Here is a 14,959-nt window from a genome sequence, read left to right as displayed (position 1 = left end):
GACAACCTTGCCCAAATCAAACTCTCTCCCTCATCCTGCCACTGAGTGACTCCTACTCACCCTTCAGCTTTAGAAGGCCCTTCCTCGACCCCCTCAAACTGAGAATCTTTTTCTCCTGTTGCCCTCTTTACACTTCATTTTAAATCTTGAATTTTACCTCAATTACAATTATAGTGTTTGTTTGCATGTTTAGTATCTGTCACTAGACCGAAAGTTCCATGAGATGGAATGATGCCTACTCTGTTCAGAGGAGGGCATGATTTGGTGAGTGAATGAATGAATTGCCCATAACTGGTAGGGTAGGCAATGGAGCATGGCTGTAATAAACTCATAGAACTTTCAAAGGTGGTGTTCTTTCCCTGTGTCACACTAAACAAGGATAATTTCTGCTTCACACACATGTGCCTTCTTTCACCATCTCCCACTGATCTCTCTGCTCCATGGAAGTTATTTATGTAACTTTATGAAGGTGGCCTTCAGAGAAGTTATGCTTACCAAAAATGTTTATATCTCCAAATGGTAGCTTTTGCTGAAAAGACAGTGAAAAGTTAGGTTCACATTTTCAAATTATTTTTGTGAAAATTTAAATGGTTTCAGATCTATTCGGGACTTAAGAAGTTGAACGATGATGATGATGATGATAAAAAACAATAATAAACATCTATCAAGTGCTCTACACACTTTTTAATATATTAGCTCATTTAATCTTCACTGTATCCCTACTTATTTTGGAAGAGTGAGCCATAAAAAGATGATAAACTGAAGCAAAAATCTACACTCTATCCCCCCTTCCTTTACCATCACATAGAACTACTTTAAATTTTTCTCTATTTACCCCAAGAGCCCAGGATTTAGTAACAGATTTTTAATGCAAATCAATTCTCAAAAAGGTGACACCTTAGACCATTCACCTCAACTAATACGAACGCATAGCATTTGTCTATCATCAAATCAGTGTGTCTTCCATCTTGGGAATCAAAAAGCAATGACAAGTTCAAAGCTCCAGACTCACAATCCTGCCTGGGAGACAGGAATCATCACAATTGAGAGCCCGCCCACAGCAGCATACATGGGAATGGAGGGGCAAGTGGGGAAAGGGTATGTCGGAGACCAAAATATGCACCCCAAAATATACTAGTCTAGCATGAGGATTATTTTGAGCTGAAAGCAATTGAGAAAACACAAATACAAGATGAGCTCTCTGTAGTCCCCCCACGCCTAAACATAGATCATAACTTCCCCTTGTGAGGGTGCCCCCTACCCCACCCCAAACCACTTCTTGTGCCAGGAAGGGACTAACAACCTTATCACCAGAGAGGAGATGGCACTAAGAAGTCTACACAAATGAACCTTACTAACTCATTCTTATCCACCACTATTTTCCCCACATATTTGCCTTCCTACAATTTGCCTCAGGAGCTCAAAGTTCCTTTCCTTTGTCTTGTCACTTTTCTTTAAATATATCCTCTTTTTCTCAGTCTAAAAGCCTACAATGCTAGCTATTTCCTTGTGCGGTCTTCTTTCTATAAAGTCCCCCTATGCCACATAAAACTTTTAACAACAAATAAATTTGTGTGCCTTTACTCCAGCTAGCCTGTTGTCATTTGTTTGTCTATTTGTTTGTATTGTTTTTCTTTTGTTTTGTTTCTCAGTCCTAGCTGGAGAATGTAAGAGGGTGAGAGGAAAATTTTCCTCCCCTACAGATAATCTATGAGGGTATCATATTCCAGCTCTCAAGAGTCAGACCTGAGAAACATTTCTTGGTTGGGTTAGGTTTAAGGCTGGCTAAAAATTAGAGTTTGAATCTATAGTTGTGAGATTTAGCTACGGTTAATGTCTGGGTCATGGTGAGTGTAAGGATCAGGCTATAGGTTAAATTGAGAACCTTGTTTCAATTGAAGCCTAGTGTCTATGTTTCAGTCAGGGCTAGACTTCTACTTAGACCTTAGAGTTAGTTTATATATTGGAAGCTGCTGAGATCTGGTTTGGGGTCACCATTAAGAGTTTAAAGTTATTGTCAGGAGTCCAAGTCAGCATCACAAAGATAGTTGGACACTCTATCAAAAGTAGTATTTAGATCTAAATTCAAACCTTAAGGAATGTCACCTTTTAAAGTTCTGACAAAATCCTGGATAAGAATCTGTGGTCAGCCTGTGTTTGGGGTAGAGATATGGGACAGATTTATGTATGTTGACAAGGTAAAGATGAATCTGAAATTGCATCTCGTGGGGACAGCTCCACAAATGCAGAAGGTGGACATGACTGCTGCCCAGAACAACTTTACCCTGGGTCCCTGGTGTTACTTATGGCCATGAATAAGGAGCACCTCAGATCATTGTACTTCTTTCCATCATGAGTCACCCTTCCTCCTGGCTCGCTTACCCTCCCTACCCTCAAACCAACAGCTAGCCTGTCAGGCTTTAGTAAGTCAAGGAAATCTTGGTTATTCCATTGATAAAGATAAGAAATCACTTTGATGTCTTCCAACCTGGAGCAGGGAACAGATCCAGGCCTGGACAGATTCTGTTTGTGAGTTTGCACCTCTGTGCCCCAAAACACCCCTACACTGCAGCCTTAACCCAAGCAGCCCTGATTGTCCCTCATCCAAGGTCCGTTTTTTCCATGTAGCTAGATGCGGAGCTGAATCATTCAGCCTCTAGGGACTTCCCAGGACAGTGAGTGGTGAGCACTGCATCCCAAAATAAAAGGAATAAAGAACAATTTAGACTAATGGAAAATGCCAGGGCAGCACTGGCCTCACCCAGGTACCACCACCGTCTCCACTCTAGTGATGGTGATTGGGTGTTGTCTAAAGAAGAGACCAGGAAACTCATGAGTAAAATCAAACTGCAGAGTTTGATTATAATGATTTATCTGTTGAGAAATACCAGGGATTAATTTTGATTATCAGTGTAGAAACAACAAAGAAAAATGGCCCCAAATGAGGAAGGGAAACACCACATAGCTCAGCTACACAGCAAAGTTTAAGACCACAGGGATACTTGGCCTCTGTTAGGAGTCCTGAAGCTGCCAGAGGGTCTTCTCCACCTCTTTCCCAGGACAGCAGGGTCTGATCTGCACAACAGGTACCCACATTTTCTTCACAAAACTTTCCTGGGACCCATTTGCAAAAGCAGTCATAAACAAAATCACCTTTCTCCACTGGAAAAACACTATAATTAGAGGTACATTCCTCACCAAAGCAAGTACAAGAAAAGAGAAGGGACAGGGGGGCCTGGGCTTTCATTCACTGTGCTGCACTGAGGGGTCCCCTCCTTCAGGGCTCAGGCTGCCACCTGTGAAACAGGGATGGCTGTGCCCATTCCCCCTCACAGGGGCACAGTGGCCACAGTGGGTAGAAACCCTGCTAAGGAAGCCAGGGAGCTCAGACAAACACATCCATTACCTTCTGTGATCCCACGTGTGAGTCTCAGGAAGCAGTGACCTGGCGACAGCGGTATGTACTCCCGTCCTGCAGGACTGACATGGGGGGGGGGTGGCAGGAGATGGGGAGGAGGCTTTGTCCAACTGACCCCCAGTCCCCAAGTGTTCTTACCACACAGCCTGCATTTGTCCCTTCCTAATTTGGGGCCATTTCTCCTTGTTGTTCCTACACTGATGACCGAAATTAATCCCTGGCATTTCCCAACAGCTAAATCATCATAATCAAACTCTGCAGCTGCCAGATCTGCTGACTCAAACCCCCTATGTATTCATATGATATTTGCCGGGTAATTACAGAATAGAGGTAATTATATTCATGACTCCATTACTTTCATAATTCCAGAGACCCAGAAATCACTAAAAAAAAAAAAAAAATCTCACAGGGTGCAGAGAAGAAATTCCTTCAATAACAACCCTAGCCCACCTCTTACCCTGTTTGTCCTCTCTCTGCAAACCTTGCCACTCAGCAGTAGCCGCTCCTGAAGGCAGAGAGGAGGGAGAAGAAAAAGGAGACTGACACCTAACGCTCAGTTAGGACCAGAAAGTCTATGGGTTGTCGAAACCAATGTGTGTTAGTTATAGGAATGCAGGCTATGGTGTGAGTGAAGCCCTAAACGCCAATGAGTCCTCAGGGGCTTCACAGTGAAGAGGGATGGTGCACTCATGTCACAGTCCATCTCGGGTGGTCCCCATCGGGCACAAGTCTCATGCTCACGTGGGGCTCCAGGCTCCCTCAAGCTCATGGTTCTGCCCACCCCAAGTCTTCATTGGCTTCTCCCATCCACTGAAACATGGGGAGATTTCACTGCTTTGGCTCAGACGTGACACTCACGGTTCCACTCGCATTCCTACTGGCAGCAGCTCATCGCAGGGTGCCATCTAGGTGCCAGCGTATGGGTGGAAACAGCCCCGGGGGTCAGCCGATCCCAGGGGCAGCTCCATGCCCTGGTGGGGACCTCACCCCCTGGAGGGTAGCTGACCATTTGTGCCACCCAGATCCTCCTGACAGGGCCTGAGTGAGCCTCGGGGGTACCCATGAAATGATGGGCCACTGCAGCTGGACACCCTGAGGCACAGATCACAGTGATAAGTATCCTAAACAGATGATGCAGAAAATTCGTGATCTCCTTCTGTTATTGTAGCATCCAGAAAAGACCCTCTCGCAATCATGTCCAAATGGGACCTGAAGCTAGTCCCGGGCAGGGCATTTTGCCTCTCCTGTCTCCTACTCCCCTCTCCTGCATGCTGCTGGACCCCCAGATGTCTCCCAGCATCAGTCCTCTCTGCAGAGCATCTGCTCCCCACACATGCAGCCGTGGGCCATGCCCCTCTGCAGCCGTGGGCCTGGGCAATGGTGACCCACACGGCAAGGATTCTGGTCACCCGTCAAAGGGCAGCAGGATGGCCACTGAGCCAACAGGAGAGGAGAAGGAGGCAGGCTGTGATGGCAGAAGTCAGGAGTCAGGATCCAGTCAAGCTCTACACATGGTGCCTCCCCTGGGGATGCCTGTTTAAGGTTGGTGGCGGCGGCAAAGGAGGCCCAGGAGCAGAGGCACTTGAGAGCATGGCAGAGACTGGTCCTCTGGCCTGGAGACCACAGGAAGGGCCCTGCAGCTGCCTGTATTTGGAGCAGATCCTCCAGGACCAAGCCGGAGGTTGGCAGCCTCCTCGAACCTGTCTGTGAGCAACTTGGGGTGGGAGGGGTGGGGGGCCCTAGGCTGAAGGGAGCACCAGCGATGAGGCCAGACAAGTTCACACAAGGGGTCCACTCGAAGCATCTCACCCACATCAGAAAGGCCCATAAGCCCAGAGTTGATTGCCCAACGGACAGGTGGTGTCTGCCCCACACGTTTCACGTGTGGAACACTCAAAGGAACTTTTCCCCATTTCAAAACTCCAACCTCATGGCTATCCTATGCTTCCCATTCTGCACTTTCCACTTCAGTGTTCTTTTTGTTTGTTCCAGAAAAGAGACAGAATTAAGTTTTACTGCACTTTTACACTTGAAAGCCTCTACAACTAAATAGAGCTTCTCCCCCAGAACTGCTTTTGTGGGCTGCTCAGAGCACCCTACAAGTGGGGCACCCAGGGGCAGCCTTCCTGCATGGAGCACCCTACCTTAGCTCCCAAAACTGAGCGCGAGTACCTCCCCCTGGCAGAGCCGTCCTGTGGGGGAGTTAGAAAACAGGACAGGGTGCAACGTCTAGGGCAAGAATAAGCATCTTCCAAATGAGACACCATTCTCCAAGTATGTTTCACCTATGAAACTCAGGATTTCCAGAACACTGGTGGAAAACTTTGTTGGTCTAACATTACAATTTTTGATTCAAAATGCAGTATCTGGATGCATCTATTGACCACCAATAATAAAGAGCAAGTCTAATTTCTTTCTTTGTTGGTTTTTTTTTCCCCAATTACTCTTCAAGTAGAAGGGAATGGGCCTTTCACTGCCCTCCCTTCTCTGGAGCCTCCTGTGTGTACTACCTGTCTCTGCAGTTCCCTTATGTCTCATCCATCCAAAACTCCAGTATCCTCCAACCTCAGCCATCTGGAGCACAGCTGAGAAAAGAAAGGTCCTAAAAAGGCAGCTGAGCACACAGGTTAGACGCACCAGGATCTGCACAGAGACATGGAAGCCTCAGCCTTCCTGTCACACCTCCGTTTCAACAGCTCCATAAGTTTAGTCCTTAGCCCATGGCATGTGAAGACAGCAGTTGGGAAGGGAATAGGAATTACTACAACAGACAGGAAGGAATATTGGTAGCAATGAGGGGTAAACAGACAGAAAATCAAGAAGCAGGTGACAAAAGCTCTAAATCACAGTCAGCTGGGTGGGTGGCTGATGCCTAAGCTAACAGCCCAAGGCTTTGCAGGAGCCGGAGGGTCTTGGAGGAGAGGTCCGACCCGAATGGAGAGAGGAGAGGAATCCGGTGCAGCAAAAATGCCAAAGGAGCCAGTATTTGTGTTTGGAGGAAAGGCAAAGGAAAGAGGTCAGGGTGGGAGAAGGCATCTTAAAGGCAGCGCGTGGAAGCCAGGCCAAGCTGGCCTGGGCGGGCGAGCCTGGAACCAATCTGCTGCAGTGGTGTGTGTTGGGTGTGAGCGTGGGCGCCCGTGCACACGAGGCGGGGGAGCGATGGAGGGCACAGATGACGAGGACAGCTCTGGGGGCTGCGAGGCAGGGGCATTCCACAGGGCCAGGGAGCACCCCGGGTCCGAGCAGGGATGTCATCAAGGCAGGATACCTGCGGGCCTGGGGAGGCCGTGGCTCAGACACATCATCACACGGATCCAGAGTGGCAGAGCCGGGAGGGACCCAATTCATCTTCGGATCTCACTCCCTATTTGTCACAGGCTGACACTGAGACCTGGATGGGGGTGGGTGGCAGTGGCGGTAACAGGTCCAGCGAGCGGGACAGCCAGGGCTAGCTCCGAGGCCCCCGCCTCCCCGCCCCCATGCTGCTCTTCCTCCCCCTGTCCCCCCCACCCCGCGGGGTTCCCAGCAACCATCCTTGCCCTGTGCTGGGATCAGCAGGGTCTCTCTTTACCCTGAGCTCCCCCAGCAAGCTGGCCTCCACCATTTAGCCTGGACAGAAGCAGGCAGTGGGGCGCCTGGCCGGCTGAGGAGTAGGGAAGCTTCGTTAATCATGCTTTCAGAGCACTTTGCAATGCAGAGATGAAAGACGTCTGAGGAGAGCAAAGTACAGCCATTACAATCTCCATCTTCCTAATTGAGGAAAATGAGGTTATTTCCAGATCCTCTGTGATGCAATGGCAAATGTGCTTGATAGGCCCGCGCTAGGCTTCTCCCCCCGCAGCTGCTCGGGGCCAGCCGGTGGAGCGCCGTGTGGAGGGCACCCAGCTCCTCGGCTGCAGGTTCGGGCCCCACCACTTGGGCGTGCCCCAGCGGCCCAGCATCGCCCCCGATGCCTCAGCCCCGAGAAGGGCAGCCTCGACAAAACATCAAAGTGGGGCGCCTTCGTGCGGCATGAAGTCCTCCTCTGCACTGAGTAATTGGAACAAAACGACCCAGGTAGTCTTCCTGTAACATCAAAGCTGCGTATAATAACCTCACAGATGAATTCAAGAGTGAATACATTCACAGCCACTGCTCAAGTTTGAAGTATGCCATGATTTTTTTCAGCTTCAGAACTGAGCAGGGAGAAAAAGAAAAATCACCAGCCATAGCTTTCTTTGTTAACCAACTGCCTCCCCTTTCAGGCTGCAGTGAAAGGTGTGGGCCTACAGCCTTTAAGTAACAAGAAGTCAGTCTAGGAACAGCGATGTGGATGGAAGACCAAGACTCAGAGAGGGGCTCAGGGGAAAGATCCCGAGGGTAAAAGATAAAACATCCTAGTGAACACGTATGCGCACAGAGATGCCTGGGTGGCTCAGTCGGTTGGGTTTCTGCTTTTGGCTCAGGTGATCCTGGAGTCTTAGGATCGAGCCCTGTTTTGGGCTCCCTGCTTGGCAGGGAGTCTGCTTCTCCCTCTCCCTCTGCTCCTCCCCCTGCTCATGCTCTCTCTCTCTCTCTCTCACTCTAAAATAAATAAATAAAATATTTTTTAAAAATAAAACATGGGGCAGCCTGGGTGGCTCAGCAGTTTAGCATTGCCTTCAGCCCAGGGTGTGATCTGGAGTCCTGGGATCAAGTTCCATGTCAGGCTCCCTGCATGGAGCCTGCTTCTCCCTCTCTGCCTCTCTCTCTCTCTCTCTCTCTCTCTCTCAATCTCTCTCTCGAATAAAAAAATAAAATCTTTAAAAAAGTAAAATAATAAAATAAAATAAAATAAAATAAAATAAAATAAAATAACATGTATGTGCAGAAACACAAACTCTCGCCCGCTGGAGAGGCCACTGGTGTGGGGGAGGCTGAGTGCAGCATGGAGGGGCACTGTCCAGAACATCTGTGATGGTTCATCAAGATCATGGTGGAGGGGCTAGTCGCCTCTGTGGCTTCCAAGGAATGGCTCCCTTGATTTAGGCTAGAAGACCAGAGGCAAGCATATATTTATATTTATTAAGCTACCAAAGGGAGGAATCCAAAATTGGTAGCAGAGCTAATTCAGAAGTAGCAGAGCTGTATTACAAATATTTCCAGAAACCAGTCATCCCTCTGGGATGGGATCTCAGAGGTCACAGTCAGTGCGACCCAAGAATAGGATTCTGAGGTATACTGTGGCTAGTGTCTACAAATAGCCGTCTGTGAGATAATAGAGAATATACTGGTCTCTGGACCCCTCGTTCCTGGCACAGAGCTCCCAAAACCCCTGTAATTGCCCGGATGATAGAATTGTCTTTTGTTCTACTGAGGCAACTCTGGGTGGGCTCCAAGATCAAGGCTGGTCACCAGACAGACCAACCCATGAGTGGAAACCTGTAATTTCCAGCCCCATTTTGCCCATTCTCCTGAAAAAGAAGAAGTAATAAAAATGGAGATACGATCAGTCATGCTTTGCAATGAACCTTTCATAAACTCCCAAAACTATAAGATTCAAGGAGCTCCTGGGTTGATGAAGATACAGAGATCTGAGGAGTATGGTGCACCTGGAGAGGTACATTCCCTGTGCATCTCTTCCATCAGGCTGTTCCTGAGCTATCTCCTTTTATAATAAAAGGTAGTTGAATAAGTAAAATGTTTCTCTGAGTTCTGTGAGCCACTCTAGGAAATTAATTAAACCCAAGAAGGGAGTTGAGGGAACCTCCAGTTTATAACCCATAAGTCAGAAGCACAGATAACAACTTGGGCTTACAATTGGAATCTGAACAAGGGGTGGTGGTGGCAGGGGCGGGGGGCAGTCTTATAGGACTGAGCCCTTTCCTTACGGGACTTAATGCTATCTCCAAGTGGAGACCGTCAGAATTAAGTTGAATCACAGAACACCCAGCTGGTGTCAGAAATTTGCTTGTTGTAGGGGAAACACCCACATGTTAGAATTATTTGGAATCAGAATGTCAAAATCATTTGGAATACCACTAAAAACAAAGCTTTAGAACACCTTCTGTCTCACTGCTGTACCACATAGCATCTGCTGCTCTCTGCCCTGCCTGAACTCCTCCATTTCCATTGCCCCCGCCCCCGCCTCCCCCCCCCACCGCCCCCAGCCAGGCCTAACCAAATCCCCTGGGCTTTGGCTTCCTGTTGATCTTAACTCCCTGCCCACCCTCTTCCCCCAGACCTAGATGTGGCCTTCTGCCAATACATACATTGCTACCCATTCTTTTGTAACTGTCATGCTATAGGGATTGCAGGCCAAATCAACATATTATTTATTCAACCCATTTCACAGTTGATAAAACAAAGGGTCTAAGAATATGACTGGCCTCTTCAGTGAGAGAATATATGGATGGCACATTACGGCCATAACCGATAGGAACATCCTCTTCACAAATCAAGAGGTCTTTAGATACACTATCACCCTCACACCAACTCTGTGATGCAGCACTCTGGAAACCCTCACTTGACAGCTAAGAACACAAGTGTTGAATGACCCAATGAGCCCACATGCTGCAGGGCTGCAGCCTATTCCTAAAACTCGTGTTCTTCCCCATTTGTCTTATAATCCCTTGCCCATGATTATGGACTGAATTCTGTCCTCAAAAAAGATGATGGAGGGAACACCTGGGTGGCTCAGTGGTTGAGCATCTGCCTTCGGCTTGGGTGTGACCCTGGAGTTCCGGGATCAAGTCCCACAACAGGCTCCCTGTGACGAGCCTGTTTCTCCCTCTGCCTGTGTGTCTGCCTCTGTGTCTCTCATGAATAAATCAATAAAATCTTAAAAAAAAAAAAAAAAGATGATGGAGTTCTAACCCCCAGGACTCATGAATGCAACCTTATTTGGGATTAGGGTCTTTGCAGAGGATCAAGGTAAGACGAGGTCATTGAATGGCCCCTAATCCACTAGGACTATGCCCCTATAAAATAGGGAAATGTGGACACAGAGATAGACATGCACACAGAGAGAATGCCATGTGCAGAAGAAAGCAGAGATGTGGAGATGTATCTACAAGGAATGCCAGGGGTTGCCAGCCAACCACCCACCAGTGGCTGGGCGAGAGTCAAAGAACAGACTCACCTGTCACAGCCCTCAGAAAGAACCAACCTTCCCAACACCTTGATCAGAGCCAAGAGACAGTAAATGCCTGTTGTTTCAGCTGCCCAATTTGTGGTACTTTGTTAGCTGCCCCAGACAATGAGCACACCTCTATTACAGGCATTTCAACCTTTTTGCTCTTACTGCTCATGTCGATGCCACAGGCCTTCCCCTAGGCCTCCAGCCCAGGGCAGAGTCAGAAGGAAAGCAAACCACCAAAGGGTTCAGTCTCTCTAATTTGCCCTCCTTATACTGAAAATAGACTGGTTTCTGGAGATTCTCATATATGCCCTCTAATCCCAGGTCCTGCCCACCCTACACACACACATACCCTCTCCAGGCACCCCACAGAATTGAAGGACCTGGGCCAGCTCTAGCACCCTGGGCAGAAGACAGAAGGGCCAAGGCAGCCTCTCCTGTTACTTGAAGCCACCACCTGCCATCAGTACCTTTCCTCTGTCAGTAGGGTCAGCAGTGTCCAGGCCCAGCCAGTGTCCCTAGGTGGGCTCACACTCCTCCACCCCACACCCTGAAGGCCACATCAGGGTGCCCTTACCTGCCCCATCAAGGAGATAAACGGTTCCTGGCTGCCAAGGCTGACCACAACCCTGAGAGCACAAAATCTTTGTTTAGAGTACTTGGTGCTAGTGACCCTAGAGGGTACTGACTTTCTTGTCCTCTGCTCCTCAGAGGGCCTCTGCTCCTTCACTCATAAACTTCACTACTTCCCACCCCACTGTTCTAAAGAAATTCAATCACTTTTATAATCACAACTGTGCCTTATCTGTACACACAAAAACCTAGAGGATGAGTCTCCTTCTGCTCCCCTCTGCTTTGGTTCCTCATCTTCACCAAGCATCACAGACCCCCTGTGATGTCCTGTCAGCTCCAAGGAGGCCCAGGACACCAGATAAAGGAATAGTAAGGTCGGGTGTGCTGTGATTTGCACGGGCATCTGCATGAGGCACAATCCTCATCTCACTAACTTGGCACCTGTGCGGGGGGCTCTAGCCCCAGGGGCTGCTTCCCCGTGTTCTGAGTCTCCTCTAACAGCCCCTCCAGGGTCCTCGGGGCACGAGGCTGGCAAGTTCAAGCCACAAGAAAAAGAAATGCCTTTGGATAAGTTATTCACTCAGGAAACCATCATACTGAATGATGTCTATGAAAGCCCCTACCTCATCATAATTCTGTCCTAAACAGAATTTTAATTTTTGTTTAAATTTTGTGACTAATTGTGAATAACAGAGCCTTACTGACGCAATTTTGTGTCACAGTTATTTTTCCTATAAGGAGTGATTTTTTTTAAAGCTTGTCAGTTCAGTAGGATCACACTCTGTATAAACCAGAGTTACTTTTTTTCCTACTAATACATACCTGATTTTACAATGTGCTTCATAGTAATTCCTGTAGAGCCCATTCCTTTTCTACAAAGTGAGTGCTGGAGTTTATTTTCTGATCAGTCAGTTCCTGGCCCCTGCCCATGGAAGGTCACTACTCATATACATATGAATTCAATGCAGGAATGAATGACAAAAAAAAATTAATTTAAAAAAACCCTCCATCATATGAAGTATTTGAAGGTTTTTCAGCATCTCTAGGACATTTTGAGCCTCTCCAGGCTACCTCTGAAATGTTCAGGATTTGAGAGGGATTTGAAAAAACTTGAAGATCTCTAAGAATGTGAGAAAACAATTAATGACTTGGAAAATAGGACTCCATAAAGTAGGTTGGGAATATGGCCATATAGTCTTAATAAGAGACCACTGAAGAGACATGAATACTTTAAGGAGCCTTTGAGTCTAGCATGAAATCATCCACATCTAATCTACTTTTTCATTCTTTTATTACTAAAATAAAACAATTGTCTCTTCCCCTTCATTTCTACTCAATGGCCTCGTCCCTACCTTTGTCTACTTAGTGTTCATCAACTCTAAGAGATAGGTTCTGGTAGCTTCCCTGTCTTAACTGTCACAGTACTGTACAAGTGGGAGGAGAGGCAGTACAGGGGAGCATGACCAGGTAGCCAGGTAATAACCATCTACCCACCCACCACTCAATCCACACTTCTGCATTTCCAGCCAGTACCTCCAAAGTGCCCTGCTTTATCTGTAGTGTCTCCTACATCTTCCCCATTGCAAACCCTATAATCAGAATTATAGATCTCTTTCCCCACCTCCCATAATATGCACTGTGTCCACCCCCCATGTGGTTGCCTCCACCCAGACATTCTTCCCCTTCACCCAGACATACAAACATCCCCATCCTGTGAGATGTAGCTCAAGTCTCTGGCTTTCCACAGATCCAATCTCCTTCTGGCCCCGGGAGCAACCCTTCCTCTAACTGCTTGCCTACTACTGCCACCGACTGTTCCCAAAGCATGTAGACTTATGCAGAAATTTATATTTTCATGTAGACATACTTTATCCTCATGACTCAACTGTAAGCTTCCCAGAAGCCCATGTGTTGAGCACATAGTTAATATTCAATATATATTTGCTTATGTGAAGAACTGTAGCCAAGCAGTCCCTATTGATCTTGAGAGTGGAGTAGGGGAGCTAAAGTAGAACACATGTGGGTCACACATAAAAACAATTTTATCACCTTACTACTTGTCTACTTCTGCTTCATCATACCTATCCAACATTGTTGGCAGATATTCCAATATTCTTGAGAAGAACATAAAACAAGTATACAGATGAGTCCAGATGGCACTCCCACCAATACATCACAGCTCCCTTTCATCTGGAGACACAGACTTGTCTCACCTGCTCTTTATCCTGCTCCTCTCAGGGTTGCCTTGGGGCTTGGCCCTTTACTCCCTGGATCTTGAGGACCATCATCCATCTCTCTTTCATGGGTTCTCTGTCTGACGGCATGGGCTCCACCCTAAGACTGATGAAACTGGTCTACCTGGGGCCTAGACACTAGCAGTTTTGAAAAACCCTGCCTGTTTCAGCCAGTTAAGACCTGCCGCATGATACATCTCCACGATGAACTGAGAGGATGAGGGTTGCCTGCTGAGAGGCAATGTGGCACACAATGTGGCAGTGCTACAATTAAATGAGATACAATATGATTTTCCTAAAATTCAAGAAAAATAATAAGTTCTCTGCAAGAGATACTTCCTGGCCTCATGTTCCAGTGTCAGGTCAGCCAATCCTGTCTTTGGAAAGAGACCCTCAGTACTTCAGGTTTTGACCCTCCCCACTTTTTAGCCCTGAAGGCCAGCTTTAATCTCCCTTCTGCTCACCAGGGCAAGGCTTGAGACACTATTCTTTCCATTACCTGGTGAACTGAATCTGGAAAAACACCACAGGCACTTTCAAGTGAGTCATTTGGGTGGGGGACGGCAACTCTCCATGTTCACTTCATGGGGACCCAGAGGGAGCTGTGGCACCTCATGGTTCTTGGGATATCCTCAATCACACACAGACACACACATACACGCATGCACACGCATACACTCTCTCTCTCTCTCTCTCTTCTCAAGAATATACAATAAGTCTCAGATACAGGATTTAGCACAGCCTGAATCCCCATTAAGAAGAGAAACATTTTCCTGAAGACTACATCATCTATAAAGAGTTTTTTCCTGAGCACTGTGAAAATTCCTGTGCATTATTACACAGAATAGCTGCTGGCCTTCTCTCCCCTTCCAGACTATGTCCAGGGGTCCAACAATGCAACAGAAATGACTGATGAAATGAAACCATGTGCCTTTTAGGGTCACATTCATATACCCAGAGACCCTGAAAACCACTGGCTTGTCAACCCTGACTACATGGTAGCATTACTTTGGGTGGGGGGTGGAGAGTAGCTTTGAAAAGTTGTCCATGTCTGAACCTAACCATGTTCAATTCAATGACCAGCTCTGGAGAGAGGCCCAGGCATGACTGCAAATCACAATTGCAAATGCTTTAAAAGTAAAGCTTTCCTTACCTTACAACAGAAATTCCTAGGCAGGGCAGCTTCTCTCCTGGTCTCCATTCATAGAATGGGGAAATAGATGAGGTTTATTTTTTGTTGCCTCCCTTACCAAGAATTGAGCAATCCTCTGGAGAAAAGGTAAGAAGTGAATGTATTCGTACTCCCAGATTCACAAAAAGGATAAAGATGCAGCAGTGTAATGGGCTGAATTGTGTCCTCCCAAAATTTATGTGTTGAAGTCCTTATCCCAAGTACCTCAGAATGTGATTGTATTTGAAGATAGAATTTTTAAACAGGGAATTACATTAAAATGAGATCATTAAAGTGGCCCCTATCTCGTATGACTGGTGTCCTCATAAGGAGAGGAAATTTGGTCATAGAGACACAAAGGGAAGATCATATGAAGACACACAGAGGAGATGGCTGCCTACAAGCTTAAGGAGAGAGGTCTCAAAAGAAACCAACCTGCTGACACCTTGATCTTGGGCTTCCAGCCT

At 47.2% G+C, this 14,959-nt stretch overlaps 1 long non-coding RNA gene across 3 annotated transcripts in view; it reads right to left on the bottom strand.

The window, feature by feature from the left end:
* The window catches only part of LOC144281152 (uncharacterized), a 112,785-nt gene that overhangs the window by 39,594 nt on the left and 58,232 nt on the right, over positions 1 to 14,959 (bottom strand). Inside the window, exon 1 of one of the 3 annotated variants that reach the window (XR_013349595.1) lies at positions 3,407 to 3,565. The exons of the other annotated variants lie outside the window; for them this stretch is intronic. This is a non-coding gene — a long non-coding RNA (uncharacterized LOC144281152). Of the gene's footprint in view, positions 1 to 3,406; positions 3,566 to 14,959 lie in introns of those variants that run through there. 3 annotated transcript variants of the gene reach the window in all.

Source organism: Canis aureus, chromosome 12, assembly GCF_053574225.1.
Source record: "Canis aureus isolate CA01 chromosome 12, VMU_Caureus_v.1.0, whole genome shotgun sequence".
NCBI lineage: Eukaryota > Metazoa > Chordata > Mammalia > Carnivora > Canidae > Canis > Canis aureus.
Note: the sequence above shows the minus strand (reverse complement) of the source record. Positions and strands in the feature narration are given on the sequence as shown.